The following is a 5,880-nucleotide window of genomic DNA, read 5'->3' as shown; positions in this document are numbered from 1 at the left end:
CAAAGCTAAGGAGTGAGGCTTGAAAGGTGCTAGCACATCAATGGATTTGATGCCCCAATCAGACATCTCCATGTAGATATCAGTGAAGCCGGGTGCTTGCGCGACTATGACTCGAACCTGAAACATCTACAGGATCCGAAGGTATAGAGATCAAATCTCTGATTTTTTTTGATGTCTTTTATTTTTATTTTTAGATTTCAGATCATGATGACATATTCGTATCCAGATCCAACACATGATTTATAGATAAGATTTGATGCATTGTTAAATTAAAAAGATTTTAATTTAATTTACTTTCACTGCATACATAAATTATTTATAAATTTTTTTAAACTACACGCATGAAACCACCGCGTTCTTTAACAGTGGTATCAAAGTCATAGGTTCTAATATGAACATAAAATCTCTTGATGTAAATTTGATTTGTAGAAATGAGATCTGAAGATTAGTTAGATGCTAGACATCATTCTGAAATAAGATTGCCCTGGCATAATATTATTATGTTGAAAGGTTGTCCTAGAATGATATAGAATATTAATTAATGATAGATCTGAAATTTTTACATGTTGTAATGTGATTACAGGTTTGTTTAGGATCTAAAATTATTTCAGATCTAAAATAAATCATGAGTAATTCAGATCTAAAATTAATTTTGGATTTGAATATGTTAATTAGGATATAATTTGGATCTAGTATGGTTACTGAAATTATTTCATATATGTGATATATGCTTGTATGCATAGATTTAAATTAATGTTCATATGTCTAACATGTGAAAGATAATTAGATATGAATTTTAATTGATTACATATATGATATATTAGATTAATCTCTTAGTAGCTTAGTAATCAAATTGGGATAATCACTATGACCGTCCAGTCATAAAAGAAAGAAGGGATTAAAGTACCTCTCTTGCCCATTCGATGGATTCTCTTATAATGTGTAGGGGTGCCGAATGTGATCTTTTCTATGAAAATGAATAGCGAATAGAAAGTTATATGTGATATATATTTTAAATTTAGATCTGTTTATGCATGTGTTAAGATATGTATTTTAGATCAATAAATGATATATGTGATATATAATTTTTACACATGATCTGAAACTTAATTTCTGCAAAACTCTAGATTCAAAATCCTAGGTTCTATTTGTATAAAACTAAGAAACTCATGATTGGCATGCTTCTGGAGTCGATTCGATTCTTGTTCGGGTTGACTTGAATGCTTGGCGAGTCAACTTGTTTATGTTGGAGTCAACTTGTGTCACGCCCCCGACCTGAGATCGTGAATCGAGGGTCGCGGCAACCGCCGCATACTTATGAAGAACTCTCTCTATAAGCATGCAAGGCATCTCATCACGATATCAATGCATCACAGCGGAATAAATTCAAATAATTATTATTCAACTGTAATTCAAGTAATTAAATCAAATATCTTACATCCAATAAAATTTTTGCTAAAAAAATAAAAACAATAGATCTAAGTTCAATGAAGTTGACAATGCTAATCTTGCTTCTAAAAGCTTTGTCTCAATATTTCATCCCACGCTCGATATTAATTATCTGAATCTGAAAAATAGAAAGAAAGGTAATGAGCTAGACAGCCCAGTAAGTAACAAATATCTCAACTAGATAATTCAGATATTATATAATTTTCAAGAATAATGCTGCAAATAAACATAAGATTATATTTCATGCTGATTTAATACAAATCAAATATTTTCAAATATTCACATATAATATAATCATAAATCCGATTCGATTTAAAATACTCGTAACTCAACAGCCTTGACTATGACCAACGTTTAACCCCTATTGGCGGGATCCACAGAATACCAGCGCACAACCCCCACTGGCAGGGTCCACAAATACCAGCGCACAACCTCCACTGGCAGGGTCCACAAACACCAGCGCACAACCCCCACTGGCAGGGTCCACTGAGTACCAACATATAATCTCCATTGGCGGGGCCCACTGAAACATAGTTAGGCTGAGAGTATAAATCTGATCTGTATCAAAACACTTTGTATCATAATATATCATAATTTTTCACTGAACGTGTGCATAAATCGACGTACCATAATATTTCAAAAGCATTTTTCTTTCAAAACATAATTTCATAAATCATGCATAATTTTCAGAGAATAATTATTTATTTTTAGAATAAATATGGAATATCTCGAGAAGATGATTCATTAACTTACCTTTCTCGAAGCACTGAATGAACAGATCGACTAACTTCTAGGAGATTCTTCCGTGCCTATTATTGAAAATTATATTTTTACATTAATTTTAATTCAAAATTAAATCTAACAAATTTCAAAATCAAAACCTCACTTAAAATCAGACTCTTCCTTATACTCGATCAAGATCATCAATGAAGCCTTCCACTTCGCTAATCCTAGAGGAATAACTTTAGAGAGAGAAAAATCCATCAAGAGAGGGAAATAATCTAGAGAGAGAAAATTTTAGAGAGAGAAAGTAGAGAGAGAAAGTCCAATTCTAGAGAGAGAAAATCAGGGTTCAGATTGAAAGAAGAGAGAGAAGAGAGAGAAACTCTCTCTCTCTCATCATTTTTTTTATTTTATTATTTATTTATTTATTTATTTATTTGTTCATATATATATATATATTTATTATTATTATTATTATTCTTTTCTTTTCTTTTCTTTTCTTTTTCTCTTTTTTTTTCTTCTTTTTCTTTTCTTTTCTTTTCTTCTTTTTCTTCTTTTCTTTTCTTTTTCTTTTCTTTTCTTTTTTTTTCTTCTTCTTCTTCTCGGCTCTTCCCACACCGAAACAGGGGACCGGCGTCCCCTCCTTTTGTCGGGCCATTCAGGCCACGATCGCCGTGGCGGAGGCCGGCAGCAGACGGGGGCCACTCCCCCGGTCACGGAGGAGTATGGCCGGCAGTCGATTACGATCGCTGGCGCCAAAAAATCAAAGAAAAAGAGGCTTGAAAATAGGATCTTTTTCCCGACCGAAAATCGGCGACGCTCGTCGTCGGCCGCTGTGCACAAGGGCATGGGAGGAAGGGGAAGGAAGAGGGGAAGAAGAGAAAGACTTACCTCGGCCTCCGGTGATCTCGTCGGTGGGCAATCACGACGAGAATCAAAATGGTGTCCACGGCTCTACTTCGGGAAAATCGGAGAGAAGGAGAGAGGGAAGAGGCCGATGTTCGGTCTCAAGGGAGAGGGGGTCTTTTTATAGAGAGTCCTAGGACTCCGAGGGGTCCTAGGATTCTCGATTTGCTTGGGTTTCGCCGGAGAAGAAGACTCCTATCGGGAGTCTTCTTCCCGATTTCCTCTATTTTTCTTTTTTTTTTTATTTTGGGTTTTGGTGGGCTGAATTGGGTTTTGGGCTATAACATTCTTCACCCCTAAAAAGAAATTTTGTCCTCGAAATTTTTCATACCTGTCACCATTGTATTGGAAGCCTGTGGATTTTGTTGAGTAAGTGCATAAACTCTTCCCTGGGTTTTAGAAATCTGTCCACCACCCTTATGTTGTCCTTCATGAGTTCTTTGGCCAACTTGATTTTCAGTATTTAGCAGGCAGCTAGCAATTTTATGATCCTTCTGACCATATTTGAAACAAGCACCTGTATTCCAATAGCAATCCTTGTCTACATGATTTTTGCCACATCTGGAGCACGGCTCACCATCAATCTGTTGAGTCTTATTGTCTACTGCTCCCTTAACTGATCTTTTGATGTTTTTATTATTCTGTCCTTGTGTATCATTTGATTTTGCTCTCTTTCTTTGCCTTCTTTCCCTTTCCATGCGTTCATCATTGACTTTCCTTTCAATTATCAGTGCTTTGTTTACCACATCGGCATAAGTTGTCAATTCATATGGAACCACTTGTTTTCGAATTTCAATTCTCAGTCCCATCTCGAACTTGTGAACACGTTCTTGCTCACCATCCACTAATCTCGGAGCAAATTTTGCTAACTCTGTAAATTTTGCTTCATATTCAGTCACATTCATACCCTTTTGCTTCAAATAAATAAACTCTTGCTCTTTCTGGATCCTTATACTTCGAAGAAAATACTGATCATAGAATGCAATCCGAAATCTTTCCCAGGTAAGTATTTCGCCGTCTTGTTCATGCTTGCGCTATAGTCGCTGACACCAGTTGTATGCTTCTCCTTGTAGTAAATAAGCTGCATATCGAATCTTTTCTTCATCAAGACACTCTTGGACAGCGAAGGCCTTCTCCATCTCCATTATCCAGTTATCAGCCTCCAAAGGTTCAGTAGTCCCCTTGAAAGCTGGAGGAGCAAGCTTTTTAAATTCTGAAATGTTGTTCCATTGTACTGGTTGCTCTCCATGTTGTGGTGGTGGATGCTGATGTTGTTGTGTATCTCATTGTATCTGCTGTTGTTCAAATATTTGCTGCTGTATTTGTTGTTGCGCTTGTACCATCCTGATTAGGGTCTGCATTAACTGAGCCATATCTGGTTTCTGACGTGCTCTCAAAGCACTCCCATTAGGATCTACAACTCCCACCTCCTGAGGGGTGCCACTGGTCAGATGGGGAGTGCTACCATCCCGTGGTTGTGATGTCTCTCTTGCAATTCTTTGAGTAGTTCTTGTCATTCTACGGGGAGGCATGGTAACCTTGTAGTAGTAAAACCTTATTAGATTCATTGATCTATTTGTTAGGATGGGTTTATTATGATGCTCATACTCTAACGTCCCAATTTTCTTAATGTTTACCCATCTACACTCATACTATGTCAAATTTTATGTGTCATAATTTATCCACTTATGCTCTGATACCATATTAATTGTCACGTCCCCGACCCGAGATCATGAATCGAGGGTCGTGGCAACCGCCGCATACTTATGAAGAACTCTCTCCATAAGCATGCAAGGCATCTCATCACGATATCAATGCATCACAGCGGAATAAATTCAAATAATTATTATTCAACTATAATTCAAGTAATTAAATCAAATATCTTACATCCAATAAAATTTTTGCTAAAAAAATAAAAATAATAGATCTAAGTTCAATGAAGTTGACAATGCTAATCTCGCTTCTAAAAGCTCTATCCCAATATTTTGTCCCACGTTCGATATTAATTATCTGAATCTGAAAAATAGAAAGAAAGGTAATGAGCTAGACAACCCAGTAAGTAATAAATATCTCAACTAGATAATTCAGATATTATATAATTTTCAAGAATAATGCTGCAAATAAACATAAGATTATATTTCATGTTGATTTAATACAAATCAAATATTTTCAAATATTCACATATAATATAATCATAAATCCGATTCGATTTAAAACACTCGTAACTCAACAGCCTTGACTATGACCAACGTTTAACCCCCATTGGTGGAGTCCACAGAATACCAGCGCACAACCCCCACTGGCAGGGTCCACAATACCAGCGCACAACCCCCACTGGCAGGGTCCACAAACACCAGCGCACAACCCCCACTGGCAGGGTCCACTGAGTACCAACGTATAATCCCCATTGGCGGGGCCCACTGAAACATAGCTAGGCTGAGAGTATAAATCCGATCTGTATCAAAATACTTTGTATCATAATATATCATAATTTTTTACTGAATGTGTGCATAAATCGATGTACCATAATATTTCAAAAGTATTTTTCTTTCAAAACATAATTTCATAAATCATGCAAATTTTTAGAGAATAATTATTTATTTCAGAATAAATATGGAATATCTCGAGAAGATGATTCATTAACTTACCTTTCTCGAAGCACTGAATGAACAGATCGACTAACTTCTAGGAGATTCTTTCATGCCTATTATCTAAAATTATATTTTTATATTAATTTTAATTCAAAATTAAATCTAACAAATCCCAAATTAAAACCTCACTTAAAATCAGACTCTTTCCCTA

The sequence above is a fragment of the Elaeis guineensis genome, chromosome 5 (genome assembly GCF_000442705.2).
Source record: "Elaeis guineensis isolate ETL-2024a chromosome 5, EG11, whole genome shotgun sequence".
NCBI lineage: Eukaryota > Viridiplantae > Streptophyta > Magnoliopsida > Arecales > Arecaceae > Elaeis > Elaeis guineensis.
The sequence above is the reverse complement of the archived record's forward strand: the minus strand, read 5'-3'. Positions refer to the sequence as shown.